At 37.3% G+C, this 18,881-nt stretch overlaps 1 long non-coding RNA gene across 1 annotated transcript in view; it reads right to left on the bottom strand.

Moving 5' to 3' along the window:
• Positions 1–5,098: 5,098 nt before the first annotated feature.
• Positions 5,099–18,881, bottom strand: part of LOC133608654 (uncharacterized) — a 40,449-nt gene continuing 26,666 nt past the window's right edge. The window contains exon 3 of the long non-coding RNA XR_009815622.1: positions 5,099–5,625. This is a non-coding gene — a long non-coding RNA (uncharacterized lncRNA). The remainder of the gene's footprint in view (positions 5,626–18,881) is intronic.

The following is an 18,881-nucleotide window of genomic DNA, read 5'->3' as shown; positions in this document are numbered from 1 at the left end:
AAATATTAACACTGAATTAGTAATCTTACCGGTACTTTTGATTTTAATCGTATTCAATAATTATGTTTAACTTACTTACAGTTTACAACCTTGTCAAATGATATAAAAGCATGTGTTAATCACAAAGTTGATTATTTACATAAACCTTAGGCTTATGTCAGACTGATTAGAAATATAAGTACTAACCAAATATACTACATAAGAAGGAACTCGGTCATACTGTAAATAACTACCAAAAAATAAATGTACAAATAATTATGCTGTGCTAAAATAAATAAACTAAATTAATAATAAATGTTCCCTGACTAAACTGGCAAAAAAATGCAAATGCAAATGAAAATACAGCTTCACAACTTTAGTCATAATTATTGCGCTTAACAAACTCTCCATGACTTTAGTTCCTGACTTCTTCTGTTTGTTTTATATTGTCACTACTGCCACAAGTGGCAGAAAAGTGTATTACAACTAAGTACCACTGCGGCCCTTAGTAACAGATCATTTTTGCCAGCCCTCGAGCCGAGCCGGCCCTATGGTTAAGAAACACTGCTAAGCACGAAACTAAAAGCAAAACACTAACACAGAAATACAGATCTATAAAAATACATATATTCCATTAATGACCAATTGCATGTTGCTGCGCTTCCAAAATGTTGTGATAGAAATCAAAATATTTCATGCATTGTGCACAACATCAATTTCAATGGTTTGATGAAATGCACCAAATTGTTACCTTTTTATTTTTTTTGAAGGCGCAGCACCCTCATTCTGTAATAACTTTCGCAATAAATAACAAGTTATTACAAAATGTGTCGAGGTTTATCACAAATGTGTTGAAGAATTCTATTACAAAATGAATGCCCATCATTACAAAATGTGGCGTTATTACATAATGAGGTGAAAATGTACTACGTTATTACATAAGGTGTCGTTACAAGGCTGGATTTTAGTTATACACCCTACATTGTATTTTAGGAATCACACCTTTATATATCTACCAAGTTTATTGTGTAGTATTATGACTGCTGTAGCGAGCATGAGCTATACCACTTAAATATGTAGTAGTTGTGGTCGTCTGTTGTTGTAGTAATGATGTTGTCAGTTTACTCTTTTTTTCATGTGTTCCGTCAGTTAAAACTAGTTGGAGTTGTGTTTTTGTTAGAAAAACTCCAGCCTTAAAGTATATAGAAATATATATATATATTTATTTCATTTGAATTTTTTTTTGTACCTGTCCTGTTCAGCCATGTGGGCAAATAATATTGTTGCCTCAGTTTGCTGCACATATTTACTGTACAAAAAAAGAGAAGTGTGGGATACTTCTCATGTTGCATTATTTGTGTTTAACTTCATTACGGTAAATGTTTGGCCATATTTGGTGATTTGCGCAACCAAACCACGTCACGAGGGGATAGAAAGAAAAAAGAAGGGAATTGTGGTGACAAGACAGAGAAAGACAACAGAACTCAGCAGATACAGTAAATATAAATAACACATTCAGTGAAATAAACAGTAATATTGCAGCACTGACAGTTATCATTACTACACTATAATTATGTTAATATTAATACAGTCGTCCCTCCTATATCACTGTTAATTGGTTCCGGACATGAACGCGATAAACACATTTCCGCAAAGTAGTTATCAATCATCGAATATGTTCATAATTAGAGCATAACAAACTGTTTGCAACCTTCTAAATATGTTTAATATTATGAGAACCCTCTAGACATGAAATAACATCCTTTAGTCACCTTTACACTTTTTTAATCCAATAAGGTAATACTTTCGGGGTCTGAGCCAATCAGTGGCCCCGATACTGAACAGCGTGCTCTGATTGGTTTGGTGTCCTCTAGTGGCCACTACTATTGCAGCAATGATATTTTGACTTTATTTAGACATTATGTTATAGAATATGCTTTAAAAAATGTTTCAAACCTGTGATGTGGTGAAGCAGTAATATTTGATATTCAAAGAAGCGAGGGACGACTTTACAATAAACAATATTAACAAAGAGTCTAAAATTACCCTGTCTGTCACCTTAAAAGTACCAATAAAAGCATCTTCGAGAAATTTGTAAATTATGAGAGAAATATTATATCTGATGTCCCGTTTTTTTTACTAAGCTACAAAGTCATAAAAATTGACACATTGATGTTTGATAAATTTGACTCCTTTGTTATTAAAAATCCATACATTAAAAACATACTGTATATGGAATCACTTATTATTTGCAAGTCTGATGCAAAATACCCACAAGTGTGTATGCCTTCCATTAATTGACAATACAAAAGCAATAAGCAAAAGGTAACTACTGTACTGTGAAAACAGAGCAAGTTGCCATTAAAGCTTTTATGTGATCCCTGCAGACTTACAATAGTCCTAAAGTGAGCTGCAACAACTTCCTCAATGCCTCTTAGGGGCGGAAGAGCAACAATATTTATAATCTCATGTACTCAACAGACTTTTAAATAGAGAATCAAAAGGAATGTTTTATATTAAATCAATATCACACAGTAATGGTGGTTGAAAGCGTGTTTGGGAAGTGCATGTCTTAATATTGTCTGGAGTCACTTTCATTTTCTCTTCTAACTTGAGTAAACAAATGTATGCTAGTATTTTAGGCCAGGGGTCATTGAAATCCGTCATGCTGAAAGCACCCTAGGTAATACCAACTAGGGTTGCAAAATTCCGGGAATATTCAAAGTTGGAAACTTTCCATGGGAATTAATGGGAATTAATGGGAATAAACATTGAATGCAACATGCTAGATCTTGCAGCATGATTATTAGCTAAAACAACCTGATTTAATGCAAATTCAGTAGAATTTCAAACCCTACACTGTGCATTCCTCCATCACATGTGCAGTGCATTCTTCCATCACATGCACAGATCATTCCCAGCATGCTACACACTACAGCAGGGCTATTGAGGCCACACTAGTATTTGAACCCAAGGACTTCATCCAGTCAGGTAAGTTTTGATGATATTGCTGTATTACTATATTTGATCTATGGTATTTAAGTTTAATAGAGGTGTAATTGCTTGTAGACTACTTGACTGTAGACTACTCCAGCAGACTTCCACTCAAGCTAGCTAGCTGTTCCTGTACTTGTTAAATGATTTTGGGGCCAATATCTCTAGCTAGCTAGGTTTATGTACCACCACAGTCTCATAATGAACCGAAAATATTTCTCCGTTAGCTGTGATGCTAATTTTCTCTATGTTAAATCCCATTCATTTATGCTAACAACGTTAGCGATCCAATTTACCTTTTTTGTGATCTGTAAAGTTCAACTAGCAAATACTAAATCAAAACATGCAGTTTCCTCTGCCTTCTGTTCTGCTAGCCATTCTGTTGTCGTACAAGAATGTAGGTTATAGTTTGATTTAGCATGCTGATTGAGTGTTCATTTATTCATCTGGCCTATTTCTATTCATTTGTCCATCAGTAAAATATTTTTAAAGACTACTCCAATTGTTTAGCTGACTATTTAGATCTGTGTGTGGCATTGCATTAGTGTTTTACGAGAATAAACAAATACAAACAGAATAATGCCATGTACACCATCTGATGTGTGGAGACATTTCACCCCAACCAATGTAGGCAGAAAGGCTGTGTACATTTGCAAATACTGTGCAAAGAGCTACGTCAAAAATGCCACAAAGATGCAGCAGCATATAGACAAGTGCCCAATAATATATCCTTATTGTAATTCCTCATTAATTCCCATATATTCCCATTAATTCCCATGGACGTGTCCAACTTTGAATAATCAAAAAAATTGTCAATATTTCCAAACTTCCCGAGCTTAACTTCCCGAGGTAAATTTCCGGAAAGTTTCCGGAAATTTAACGGAAACTTTCCACCCCTTTGCAACTCTAATACCAACCAAAAAAATCGATAATGCCGTTGTTCTACATAATTAGGAATGAGACCAAAACGCAGAACGCCTGCTGTGCGTAGGGCCCCGTGATCCGTAGGGGCCCTGTTTTGCGTGAAGAAGCGCATGTTAAATGTCAATTATTAATGACAGAGCGCGTCATATGAAATGTTAACGCAAACTTATTTCTAGCCACTGTCATGACTTGGTCCTTGGGTTTAGTTTTTCCAGAAGGCAACGGAAAGTTGGCTCGGGCGAGACGGGAATATGAGTACATGATTTATTACTATCAAAAAAGTACAAACGAAAAGCGCGCACAGTGGCGGAGAACAAACTATGAAACCAAAAAGACTATAGCACAAAGGCAGAAACTGTGAACAATGAAACACACTAACTGTGGCATTAATAAACAAAAACTCACTTGGCATGGACTAAAGGAACAGCATGAACGATGGACATGAAAAACAAGTGTCAGGAATGTGCAGAGCATATATGTGGGATGTCGCCAGAAAGACAAACTGAAAACAATGAACTTAAATACTACAGACATGATTAACGAAAACAGGTGCGTGACTCAAAACGTGAAACAGGTGCGTGACGTGACAGGTGAAAACTAATGGGTTGCTATGGAAACAAAACAAGGGAGTGAACAAAAAGTCCAAAAACAAAACCGAACATGACTAAAACAAAACATGATCACACAGACATGACAGCCACTTCTTGCTGATAAAAACATAAGGGGAGATTTCCCTTTACTGCCTCAGTGGCAGTGCAATAGTGCTTGTCTTGTAAGGCAGAAGGTTTAAATCCCAGTCAGAGTTGTCGTTGGCAGATTTTTTAATTTATGTTTTAATGTTAAAACATATACATGTTTCACCCAAACAACAACAACAATACATTTCCCATGTATTTGTTTTTGTACGAAACATGCATCAAATTGAATTCCAAGTTAGATTTTTTTTAAAGTACAAAAATCGTTAAATAAAAAAGTGTGAAAAACTGTAATTTTGTAATAAAGAGTGGGGGGCCACCAAAAAAATGCTGACCCGTGCTCCAATTTAGCCTAGAAAGGAATATTGGGGCCATACTGAAAAGAACAGAAATAACTGTTAAGTACAATAAAGTTGCAATACCACCAGAAAAAACTTAACATGTTTATTTTTTTATTTATTATTTTGTCCTGTCCAGCTTCTCAGGCAAATCATGTAGTTGATGTAGATGCCCATATTGGCTGAACAAATTTACTTTACAAAAGAGAAGTGTGGGATACTTCCCTTGTTGCCTTATTTGTATTTGACTTTATTAAATGGATTTATATTATTATTTGGTGCAGCTGGGCCGGAGCAGGAGAGGATAGAAAGAGAAAAAAAGGAAGACAGAGGGGGAAATTGTGGGGACAAGAGGGAGATAAGACTGAGAGACGACAACAACAACAACAACAGCAAACACAACAATAACAACAATAGAACAACATCAGCAAATAGGATATGTACAAATATGATGGTAAAAGTGATAGCAAAGAAGCAGTTAGTGAAATAAATAATAATACAGAAATAACAATGAACATGTTTATTTTAAGATAATTTACACTAATATTAATATCTGGTGGTGTAATGGAATATGCGTCTGCATCTCAGTCCAAGGGCATGGGTTCGATTCCTGGCCAGGTTTGCACCAGAAGAGGGCATCCGGTGTAAAAAACAGAGCCAAAACCATTGATGAGATTGACTCGTTGTGGCTGCCCCTGCCAGGTAAAAGACAAAAGTAGACACATTTTTTACCCCCCATTTCACAAAAATGATTTCATATTACTTGAAAAGATGTGGTATTTCACGATAATAACATTTCTTCACCGGGTAACAGCAAAATTGTATACTGAACAATAGTACATTACTAGAAAGAAACATGTTATTATATTGTAATAAAATTGTAACATGACGAAAATAAAAGTATGCATACTATATTTTAAGATGACTGGTGAGAAACTTGTCAAGTTTGCCAATCAGCACATCATCATTTAATATCTCTTATTACAAGAATCTTTTAAGAAATAGCTTTGATACATTCCCTCACAAATGTTACAAATGTGTATGCATATTTCTCCCATCTACATGCTGTAAAGTGTCAGCCAGTTGTGTTGATGTACAGTGCATCTGGAAAGTATTCACAGCGCTCCACTTGTTCCACATTTTGTTATGTTACAGCCTTATTCCAAAATGGAACAAATCCACCTTTGTCCTCAAAATTCTACACACAATAGCCATTATGACAATGTGAAGTTTTTTATTTTGCAAATGTACTAAAAATACAAATTCACATGTACAGCCTTTGCTCAAAACTCTGTTAATGCACCTTTGGCAGCAATTACAGCTTCAAGTCTTTTTGAATATGATGCCACAAGCTTGGCACACCTATCTGTGGGCAGTTTCGCCCATTCCTCTTTGCAGCACCTCTCAAGCTCCATCCGGTTGGATGGGAAGTGTTGGTTTTCATCTAGGATGTATCTGTACATTGCTGCATTGAGCTAGTGGAAAAATTAAAGTGCTGTAAATACTTTGTGGATGCACTGTATGCATTAAACCGCAGTGGTCCGAGGAAGGCGTAAAATTGAACAGAGAGTTTGAAATGTGTCAGCCAAGATGGAATACAACTTGGCACCAATTGGATTAAAAAAAGACAAGAAGTTGACTTTTTGATAGTTTGACCTTTAGGATGCACTTACAGTAATAATAAAGGCTTTTAAATTCATTCATTTCATGCATTATAAACATCGATGAGCAGATGCACATTTGATTCTTATATAAAACTTATATAAGATCATGGAGAATGTATGAAGAGTGCGCCTCAGTGGTTTTGAGCACAGCCTCAGCTCATCTAAAAATAACACGTTTACATTTTAAAAGGACACGCCAGCTATTGTGGATGGGCGCCTTCCTTCTTCACTATTCCTTCTTGCTGTGTTTCTCCTCCACCTACAGAAAAACACTTTTTACATTTTACAACAGATTGTGAGTTCAAACCCGGCCGAGTCATACCAAAGACTATAAAAATGGGACCCATTACTTCCCTGCTTGGCACTCAGCATCAAGGGTTGGAATTGGGGGTTAAATCAACAAAAATGATTCCCGGGCGTGGCCACCGCTGCTGCTCACTGCTCCCCTCACCTCCCAGGGGGTGATCAAGGGTGATGGGTCAAATGCAGAGAATAATTTCGCCACACCTAGTGTGTGTGTGACAATCATTGGTACATTAACTTTAACTTTTTTAATTTACTGTACATCAGGGTTATTCAACCAGCAGCCTTTTGGACAGTGCTTTTGTAACTCTGACCAAAGAAACAGACCAAAATTAAATGTCCACTGCCTCAGCAGTGGACATTGAATGTAATATTCCTGCTTCTTAAGGAATATACAAAAGATGAATAATACACTGTAAAAAAAAAACTAACAAACTGCACTGCAAAAAGTCAGTGTTCAAAAACAAGAAAAAAAACACAAAAATGAGGGGTATTTTACTTGAATTAAGCAAAATTATCTGCCAATAGAACAAGTAAAATTAGCTAACCTCAATGAACCCCAAAATACCTTAAAATAAGAATATTCTCACTAATAACAAGTGCACTTTTCTTGGTAGAAAAAGCAAATATGAGACCTGTTTTCTCAATATGTTGAAAAATGTTCTTAAATTAAGTAAATACTAGTGCCATTATCTTGACATAATGATATGCGCTCGGCATTACATTTCTTGAAACCAGAAAACTTACACTAAAAACTAATTTATTGTTCTTAATGGAAAGGCAACAAGGCAACCACTTGTTACTCCCGGGCTCTCCTAGCCGCTCAGGCAAATCATATGGTTTAAAAATGCATTTTCCCATCGATAACATGACATCATCGCGCCAAGTGCGTGCTCTTTCAGTCATTAGTGCGCAAGGAATATACAAACCCCGTTTCCATATGAGTTGGGAAATTGTGTTAGATGTAAATATAAATGGAATACAATGATTTGCAAATCCTTTTCAACCCATAATCAATTGAATGCACTACAATGACAAGATATGACAAGGATTTTTTTTTTTGCAAATAATAATTAACTTAGAATTTCATGGCTGCAACACATGCCAAAGTAGTTGGGAAAGGCCATGTTCACCACTGTGTTACATCACCTTTTCTTTTAACAACACTCAATAAACGATTGGGAACTGAGGAAACTAATTGTTGAAGCTTTGAAAGTGGAATTCTTTCCCATTCTTGTTTTATGTAGAGCTTCAGTCGTTCAACAGTCCGGGGTCTCCGCTGTCGTATTTTACACTTCATTTTCGATGGGAGACAGGTCTGGACTGCAGGCGGGCAAGGAAAGAACCCGCACTCTTTTTTTACAAAGCCACGCTGTTGTAACACGTGCTGAATATTGCTTGGCATTGTCTTGCTGAAATAAGCAGGGGCGTCCATGAAAAAGACGGCGCTTAGATGGCAGCATATGTTGTTCCAAAACCTGTATGTACCTTTCAGCATTAATGGTGCCTTCACAGATGTGTAAGTTACCCATGCCTTGGGCACTAATGCACCCCCATACCATCACAGATGCTGGCTTTTGAACTTTGCGTCGATAACAGTCTGGATGGTTCGCTTCCCCTTTGGTCCGGATGACACGATGTCGAATATTTCCAAAAACAATTTAAAATGTGGACTCGTCAGACCACAGAACACTTTTCCACTTTGCATGAGTCCATCTTAGATGATCTCGGGCCCAGAGAAGCCGGCGGCGTTTCTGGATGTTGTTGATAAATGGCTTTCGCTTTGCATTGTAGAGCTTTAACTTGCACTTACAGATGTAGCGACGAACTGTATTTAGTGACAGTGGTTTTCTGAAGTGTTCCTGAGCCCATGTGGTGATATCCTTTAGAGATTGATGTCGGTTTTTGATACAGTGCCGTCTGAGGGATCGAAGGTCACGGTCATTCAATGTTGGTTTCCGGCCATGCTGCTTACGTGGATTTCTCCAGATTCTCTGAACCTTTTGATGATATTATGGACCGTAGATGTTGAAATCCCTAAATTTCTTGCAATTGCACTTTGACAAACGTTGTTCTTAAACTGTTTGACTATTTGCTCACGCAGTTGTGGACAAAGGGGTGTACCTCGCCCCATCCTTTCTTGTGAAAGACTGAGCATTTTTTGGGAAGCTGTTTTTATACCCAATCATGGCACCCACCTGTTCCCAATTAGCCTGCACACCTGTGGGATGTTCAAAATAAGTGTTTGATGAGCATTCCTCAACTATATCAGTATTTACTGCCACCTGGGGCGGTACAGCTCGGTTGGTAGAGCGGTCGTGCCAGCAACTTGAGGGTTTCAGGTTCGATCCTCGCTTCCACTATCCTAGTCACTGCCGTTGTGTCCTTGGGCAAGACACTTTACCCACCTGCTCCCAGTGCCACCCACACTGGTTTAAATGTAACTTAGATATTGGGTTTCACTATATAAAGTGCTTTGAGTCACTAGAGAAAAGCGCTATATAAATATAAAATATAATTCACCTTTCCTAACTTCTTTGTCACGTGTTGTTGGCATCAAATTCCAAAGTTAATGATTATTTGCAAAAAAAAAAAAAAAAAAGTTTATCAGTTTGAACATCAAATATGTTGTCTTTGTAGCATATTCAACTGAATATGGGTTAAAAATGATTTGCAAATCATTGTATTCTGTTTATATTTACATCTAACACAATTTCCCAACTCATATAGAAACGGGGTTTGTATATACTGTATATATACAGTATGTATATCTATACATATATCTATATATACATATATATATATATATATATATATATATATATATATATACCGTATATATATATATATATATATATATATATATATATATATATATATATATATATATATATATATATATATATATATATATATATATATATATAGGTAAAAGCCAGTAAATTAGAATATTTTGAAAAACTTGATTTATTTCAGTAATTGCATTCAAAAGGTGTAACTTGTACATTATATTTATTCATTGCACACAGACTGATGCATTCAAATGTTTATTTCATTTAATTTTGATGATTTGAAGTGGCAACAAATGAAAATCCAAAATTCCGTGTGTCACAAAATTAGAATATTACTTAAGGCTAATACAAAAAAGGGATTTTTAGAAATGTTGGCCAACTGAAAAGTATGAAAATGAAAAATATGAGCATGTACAATACTCAATACTTGGTTGGAGCTCCTTTTGCCTCAATTACTGCGTTAATGCGGCGTGGCATGGAGTCGATGAGTTTCTGGCACTGCTCAGGTGTTATGAGAGCCCAGGTTGCTCTGATAGTGGCCTTCAACTCTTCTGCGTTTTTGGGTCTGGCATTCTGCATCTTCCTTTTCACAATACCCCACAGATTTTCTATGGGGCTAAGGTCAGGGGAGTTGGCGGGCCAATTTAGAACAGAAATACCATGGTCTGTAAACCAGGCACGGGTAGATTTTGCGCTGTGAGCAGGCGCCAAGTCCTGTTGGAACTTGAAATCTCCATCTCCATAGAGCAGGTCAGCAGCAGGAAGCATGAAGTGCTCTAAAACTTGCTGGTAGACGGCTGCGTTGACCCTGGATCTCAGGAAACAGAGTGGACCGACACCAGCAGATGACATGGCACCCCAAACCATCACCCAACCATGCAAATTTTGCATTTCCTTTGGAAATCGAGGTCCCAGAGTCTGGAGGAAGACAGGAGAGGCACAGGATCCACGTTGCCTGAAGTCTAGTGTAAAGTTTCCACCATCAGTGATGGTTTGGGGTGCCATGTCATCTGCTGGTGTCGGTCCACTCTGTTTCCTGAGATCCAGGGTCAACGCAGCCGTCTACCAGCAAGTTTTAGAGCACTTCATGCTTCCTGCTGCTGACCTGCTCTATGGAGATGGAGATTTCAAGTTCCAACAGGACTTGGCGCCTGCACACAGCGCAAAATCTACCCGTGCCTGGTTTACGGACCATGGTATTTCTGTTCTAAATTGGCCCGCCAACTCCCCTGACCTTAGCCCCATAGAAAATCTGTGGGGTATTGTGAAAAGGAAGATGCAGAATGCCAGACCCAAAAACGCAGAAGAGTTGAAGGCCACTATCAGAGCAACCTGGGCTCTCATAACACCTGAGCAGTGCCAGAAACTCATCGACTCCATGCCACGCCGCATTAACGCAGTACCGTAATTGAGGCAAAAGGAGCTCCAACCAAGTATTGAGTATTGTACATGCTCATATTTTTCATTTTCATACTTTTCAGTTGGCCAACATTTCTAAAAATCCCTTTTTTGTATTAGCCTTAAGTAATATTCTAATTTTGTGACACACGGAATTTTGGATTTTCATTTGTTGCCACTTCAAATCATCAAAATTAAATGAAATAAACATTTGAATGCATCAGTCTGTGTGCAATGAATAAATATAATGTACAAGTTACACCTTTTGAATGCAATTACTGAAATAAATCAAGTTTTTCAAAATATTCTAATTTACTGGCTTTTACCTGTATATATATACACGGTATATATATTTGTGCATGAACTATTTCTGTTCAAAATTGTTAGAAATGTCACATGTTAAATGTTTAAATATTAACTGTCAGTTTGCTGTACTGTGCAAACTGTACTACTATATGACTATGAGTACGTGTTTTCTATTGTTTCATTGAAAATAAAACAGCAAAGTCCATTTGGCCATCATCTGTTTTAATTATGAGACACAATTGTGTCAAAGTCATGATTTTTTATTTCATGCTTGAAATAAGACAATTTTACTTTGAAAAAGTAGCTTTTTTCTTGTGAGTGTTGATGACACCCCCCCCCCCCCCCCACCCCCCGTTGAATCAGCAATCAGTGTTTTACAGTGCATTACGATAAACTGAAAAATGTTACCTTTTTTTTTTTACTGTAAAATACCGGCTACTGAATTGCCAGTATTTTACTGCAAAATCCAGTTGTCTTTACAGTGCTTTACTCTAAATGGGAAATTAGTACCACACAGTTATTCTTACGGTAAAATTCTAGTGACTGAGCAGGTTTTTTCCATAAAACCTGCGATTGTTGTTTTTACAGTGCATTACTGTACATGGAATAATGGTGCTGTTTTTTTTTAACGGGAAAAATCTGGCGACTGAGTTGCCAGTTTTTTGTACTGTAAAAATCGGGAGGGAGGGGGGGGGGGTGTTACAGTGTACTACTGTAAATGGAAAAAATGATGTAGCTTTTTTTTTACCGTAAAATTCTAGCAGTTGTTTTTACTGTAGAACCTAGTCATTTTTAATTTGTATTACTGTAGATGGAATAGTAGAATTTCTTTTTTTACAGTAAAATTCTGGCGACTGAGCTGCTAGTTTTTACCATAAAATCTGGTATTGTTTTTACAGTACATTACTGTAAATGTAAAACTGGTAGCACTGTTATTTTCATGGTACAATTCTGGCAACTAAGTTGCCAGTTGTTATTGTGAAATCTAAATGTAGTCCTTTTTACAGTGCATTACTGTAAATGGAAAAATATTACCACTGTTATTTTTATGGTAATTTTTACAGTGCATTATTGTAAATGAAAAAAATGCTACTTTTATTTTTACAGAAAATTCAGACAACTGAGTTACCAGATTTTCCCCTGTAAAATCTGTGATCAGTAAGTTTACAGTGGATTACTATAAATGACAAAATGTTACCTTTTTTCTTACTGCAAAATTTCCGTGACCGAGTTGCCAGTATTTTACAGAAAAATTTAGTTGTTCTTACAGTGCATTACTGTAAAAGGAAAATTGGTGCAAGTGTTATTTTTACGGTAAAATTCTAGTGATTGAGTTGCAAGTTTTTTACCATTAAATCTGCTATCGTTGTTTTTACCTTGCCTTACTGTAAGTAGAATAATGGTACCGCTTTTTTTCCAAATGGGAATTTTTTTTCAACATACTGTAAAATCTACCGGTAGTTGATTTTACAGTGTATTACTGTACTGTATTAGTTTTTAAAGGGAAAACACTACCACTTTCATTTTACAATAAGATTCTTGCGACTAAATTCCCAGTTTTTTACCATAAAATCTGTGGTTGTTTTTAAAGTGCATTATTGTTAAGTACTGTTATTGTTACGGTAAAATCCTGGCGACTGAGTTCCAAGTGTTTTTTTGTTGTTTTTTTTACTATAAAATCTGCGATCGTTTCTGCAGTGCATTACTGTAAATGGAATAATGGCACCGTTTTTTTTTACTGTAAAATTCTGGTAACTGAGTTGCCAGTTTTTATTGGAGTTTTTTTACTGTACATTCTAGTTGTTTTTACAGTGCATTACTGTAAATGGAAAAATTGTATTTCTGCTCCTCTACATCGAGAGGAGCCAGATGATGTGGTTCAGAAATCTGGTCAGAATGCACCCCAGACACCTCACTGGGGAGGTGTTTAGGGCAAGTCCCACCGGTAGGAAGCCATGGGGAACACTTTGGGATCCCCAGAAAGAGCTGGACAAAGTGGCTGGAAATGGAAGTCTGGGCTTCTCTGCTTAGACTGCTGCCCCTGCGACCCGACCTCGGATAAGAGGAAGAAGTTGGATAGATGGATGGATGGATGGTATTGCTTTTTTTTTTTTTTTTTTTTACAGTTAAATTCTGGCGATTGAGTTGCCAGTTTTTTACAGTAAAATATTTTTGTCTTTAAATGTAAAAACAGTAACACTTTCATTTTTACAGTAAAATTCTGAATTCCCAGTTTCTAACAGTAAAATGGTTTTAACAGTGCAGTACTGTTAATGTAAAAATGGTATCACTGTTATTGTTATGATCAAATTCTGGCGACTGAGTTGCCAATTTTTTTCTGTAAAATCTGTAGTCGTCTCTACAGGACATTACCGTAAATGACAAAATGGTACCAGTTTTTTTTCCAACTGTAAAATTCAGACGACTGAGCTGCCAGTGTTTTACTGTGAAATATACTGTCTTTTTTTTGACAGCGTAGTGAAAGGAGAAGTCTGGCCTTCCAGTCCTTAGCTTTCTGGGAAAACGGCCGTGCGCACACACACACACACACACACACAAAGCAAAGGTTGATAATGTTTTCTGGAACCAACCTGCTGATGTGACATCGCATGTTCAGCATACAGTACATGAACTCTTTCGCTCCTGATAAATGTGATACATAAACACTGCACTTGACCTTTTCAAAACATTTGTTCAGAGTTACACTTACAAAAGGAGCAGGAGGATCAAATAGTCATTTGATTTGTTTAACTTGGGTCATCGGTGCTTTGGGAAAAAAAAGTACAAATGCGAGCATTGCAGTTGCACAAAAAGATAATTCAGTGACCTAACTTGGCAATAATCCAGTGAAAAGGTCGCATGAACTTGCTGCCTCACCACAACTCTATGCGGGCATTACACCGCAGAGCACAGCTTCCATAGGAGTGAGGTCAGGGTTCTACCTTAAACTGATCCCACATATTTGAATTAATCCAAAATGTCTTTTTAAGATACCAATTGAGTTTTTGAAGTGAATAAAGATTCTATCTAGATAACTTACTGATTTATTCAAGAGTTATGTCCAATGACTTTTGACCATATGAGAGGTTACAGGGGATGTCCAAATTCATGTCGAGGGACCGTTTATTGCCTACAACTTGATTTTTGTTTATTTTATTGTTTTTGTTTTTTCAACAGCCCAGGCATATTTGAAAAATATGATTTGCTCGGCCCGTATCAGAACATATAAAAGAAGAATCAGGACATTACTGACTGAACAGGAAAAGGACAATGTTAGAAGAAACAGTTTGAAGAGGATCTATGATTATTTTGATCTACATTTAAAACACTTCCTTTTGGTCGAGATCAGTGGTTCTCAAACTTTTTTCACCAAGTAGCACCTCAGAGAACACTTGGCTCTCCAAGTATCACCATAATGACCAACATTAAAATACAGTAGTGTAATAAATCTAAGTATTCATTACAACAAGGCAAGGGTTTTATGTAACAAGTATATTTAACATTTTGGCCAGTGTGTACCCCGCCTTACGCCCGAATGCAGCTGAGATAGACCCCAGCACCCAAGCGGTAGAAAATGGATGGGTGGATGGCCACTGAAACAGTGGCCATCTATTATGAACAGTAACACTGTGTTTGAGTATAGGACAATAAAACAATGTACTTTAGTCAAATGATTAATTGGTGTACGACGGAGCCCACATACCACAGTTTAAGAATTTCTGGTCTAGTGTGTGAATGTGAGTGTGAATGTTGTCTGTCTATCTGTGTTGGCCCTGTGATGAGGTGGCAACTTGTCCAGGGTGTACACCGCCTTCCGCCCGAATGCAGCTGAGATAGGCTCCAGCAACCCCCGTGACCCCGAAAGGGACAAGCGGTAGAAAATGGATGGATGAATGGATGTTCTAGGGTATACGTATTCGATGCACTTTGGTGTAAATTTTGCTCCACAGTTACGTTTGTAACCCGTTTTTTTGAGTGTGTCTGCAAGGTGTTCGATTGTGGAGACGTTCCCAGATTGCAATTAAAACCATGCCCCGCCCTCTCCAAAAGTATCATAATGTATCTTGTGAAAATGTACACTGTTTAAATATGTATCTTCAAAACAAATGTGAAAGCATGCTTTTATTTCAGTCCCTGTCGAAAATTAATTTCTTAAACATTATATAGATTCACCTGGTCACAACATTAGGTACACCCGCAAACTTTCCAATGGATTCAGGCTCTGCTTAAAAAAGTTTTAACAGCATTTTTGTCACTGTATGTTGCAAATTGTTTTTTGTGCATGGCAAGGTTAAATGAAAATAATAAATGTGAAAATAAGTACATCCACCTCGAACAGAAGCATCCAAAACTGTGTGCAATCTAATGCCAAAATGCATGAACCTTATGATGTGATGATTTGCCATTGTTTAACACGAGTATCCAACATTGTAACAACATTTATAAGCCAGAAAAGACTAAGTTCATCATAAGTCCCCTTTAAATGTGAACAAATGATTCCACATTAATACTATTAAAATCTCAGCAGTCATGTTCCCTAAATTATCTACTTGATATTTTGTTGAATCGTTAGAATGTGCTTAGCGTTAACATGCTTGAAGCGTAAATGTCATAATATGTTCAATAATCTGATCGTAATAAACTCGTATGTATTTGCTAATTCTATGCTAAAACGCACACCTGTTACTTTCAGTCCTGTTACTCAAATGAGTCATCAGTTACTTAGTTACAAAAATTAAATATTTGCCTGAGATAGACCCAGGGGGATAGCACCAAATTCTGGGCACCTATACACACGACTTCTAAAGGGGCCCCCACCCCGCCTTAAACCCAACGTCCCCGCCTCATACACACACTCTTGGAATGTTTACATGCACTAAAAAAACTATTATTGCAAGGATTTGGTTAAAACCAGATTTCAAAATACATGTAAAAACCTTAAAGCAGCATTTAGTAACTTTTCAACCTTCATAAAATATGATTATAACATTTGGGACGATACATGGACTTACAACTAGTTGAATGACACCTCTGTCACAGCCTGAGGGGGTCTGTATCGCTTTCACTGGCACTTAACGACTTTGAGGAGGGTGGCAGGAACCCTGCCACACAAAAAACTACAAATGTGCTGCTTTGCTTTGCAGCATACGTCACTGCCCCTTTAGCCCATCCGTTGCAAAGACAGAATCGACCATGTGTGTGTGTGTTCTAATCATGGCAGACTTGGTAACAGACCACGCACACAACTATTTTTAACAAATGAGGATTCACAACCTTATACTTTTGGAGTTAAATATACCGCTGCTTATAGAAGCGAGCACGAAGGAAAAGTGAGACGTTGGAGCAGACAAAAGGCGGGAGAGGAGGATGAAGCAATTTTGACACTATAAATATGGAACTAGGAGCCAAGTTATTTCGACATAAATGGAGTGCTTACCCAAAAACAACAGGAAACGTGCCAGGCCAGCTGGACCAGACAAACGACTGTCCAGCGAGTGAGTCACTTTAATATCGATCATGATACACGCAGCACGCTATGCATGTTAGTACAACCACAGTACTTACGTTGTCTGGCTCGCTGTGTACAAACAAAACATGAAATGTTGGCTAATACTTTACAGATACTGTAATATGATTTTTCATGTTTTTCAGTCAGTACAAACTGGTGTTGTATCGCAGTGTTGTTCATTACTAACTCAAACACGTTTTGTGTTGACGTAGAAGCTAACTTATCTCTTGCCGTAGTTAGCTTTTTTGGCTAATATTGTAGCATGCCGATGTGTTACTACGCTAGAAAAAAAGAGTTCCTCAGTGTTCGCTCTTACAATAACAATGTCGCTAAAGCTTGGGTATTATCCGGGTTATGGAATGTAAATTAAGTATTGTTGACAGTTTTTGAATGCATTTTTAAAGTGATTTAAAGGTAGAATTGATTGCTCTCATTAACTGCATTGCTAGCCACCTAGAACGACACGATTTTTATATGTTAGAATGAAAAAGAAAAACCTTGTCCCTCATAATGATTGTGAATGATAGGCAAAATTCCCCCCAAAAGTGCAGTTCCCCTTTAAGTGGGGCTTTAATTAGGTTTTTAAATGTTTAAAGATGGGATTAACATAACAAGGACATACAGTATCTAGCTAAACCCCCCCTAAATATGTTGGTCTTGTTTAAAAAAAAATTCCAACAAATTTAATATAAAAGTTGCTAGAATATGGATTTAAATAATTATATAACCTGTCATTTTTCATTTACTTAATCGTTAAAGTGTTCCTTTACTTGAGAGTGTGAAGTAGAGATTATTTGATAAACATAGGATTATCATCAGTCGATAATACAAATCATAATAATACATCATTATGATTATATTATTATTACTCCATCTCCTGAGAGTTAAGTCTCCCCCTGTCTTTAAACACTAGTGACGCCTCTGTACCGTATTTTCGGATTTTTTATTCAAAATCACTGAATATTCACATTTGCCGTTCAAATACTGAGAAGAGACTTGCGGTGGTGAGTCAGCAACCAGTTGAGGCACGTCACTGAGTTGAGCCTCACCATGGATTGTGCAATGACTCGGCTAACTGCTGGCCTGCTGTGCAGTGAGACCGTATTGCTATATGAATTATATTATACATTTCCATAGTTTAGTTAGCTGAGGTATATAATGTACAGTGTATTTTGTCAACAACTGTATGTGTGTAACGTATTTCTTGTGCTGAGCAATCATAAAACTGCTGCGAAGACGCACTGGGTGAGGCTCACAGTAATCCCGCCTCCTGGTGGTAGAGGGCGGTAGTGATCCCAGGGAGCATTTCTGCGACTACTCGGCTGCAGAAGAAGTGACAACAAGCAGCAACAGTTAGCAGCGATCGTTTATTTTTTCCTCTTGCCTGGACTATTAACATGGAGGATTACATATCTAAAATAAAACAGTTTTCTAAACTGGACTTTCAATCGAAGCAGGAGGTAATACTTAAAGGAAGATCTCCATCGAGACAGAGAGACTTTTAAAACTGAAGAAAGATAAGGAAGACTTCTATAAACAAGTTATCGATGCTTTTGTTCAGAAGGAGCGGCGCATGGACTTCATTTCTAAGTAAAGGTAAGACCATAATAACGTTTTTTTTTAATTAAATGTGCTTTTTTGTGTGCTACAGTTTGTATGTGTAAAGTTAAAGTTAAGATAAAGTACCAATGATTGTCACACACACTGGGTGTGGTGAAATTTGTCCTCTGCATTTGACCCATTCCCTTGATCACCCCCTGGAAGGTGAGGGGAGCAGTGGGGAGCAGTGGGCAGCAGCGGCGTCGCGCCCAGGAATCATTTTTGGTGATTTAACCCCTAATTCCAACCGTTGATGCTGAGTGCCAAGCAGGGAAGAATGCTGGTATGAGCTTTTAAACATAACCCCTTAACTGCTGCCAATCAAATGGTGAATAAGATACTCTTTAGGGTTCATATGTTTGTAAATCTGACTGTGATGA

Source organism: Nerophis lumbriciformis, linkage group LG06 (genome assembly GCF_033978685.3).
Source record: "Nerophis lumbriciformis linkage group LG06, RoL_Nlum_v2.1, whole genome shotgun sequence".
NCBI classification, from domain to species: Eukaryota; Metazoa; Chordata; class Actinopteri; order Syngnathiformes; family Syngnathidae; genus Nerophis; species Nerophis lumbriciformis.
This window is presented reverse-complemented; position numbering and strand designations above follow the sequence as displayed.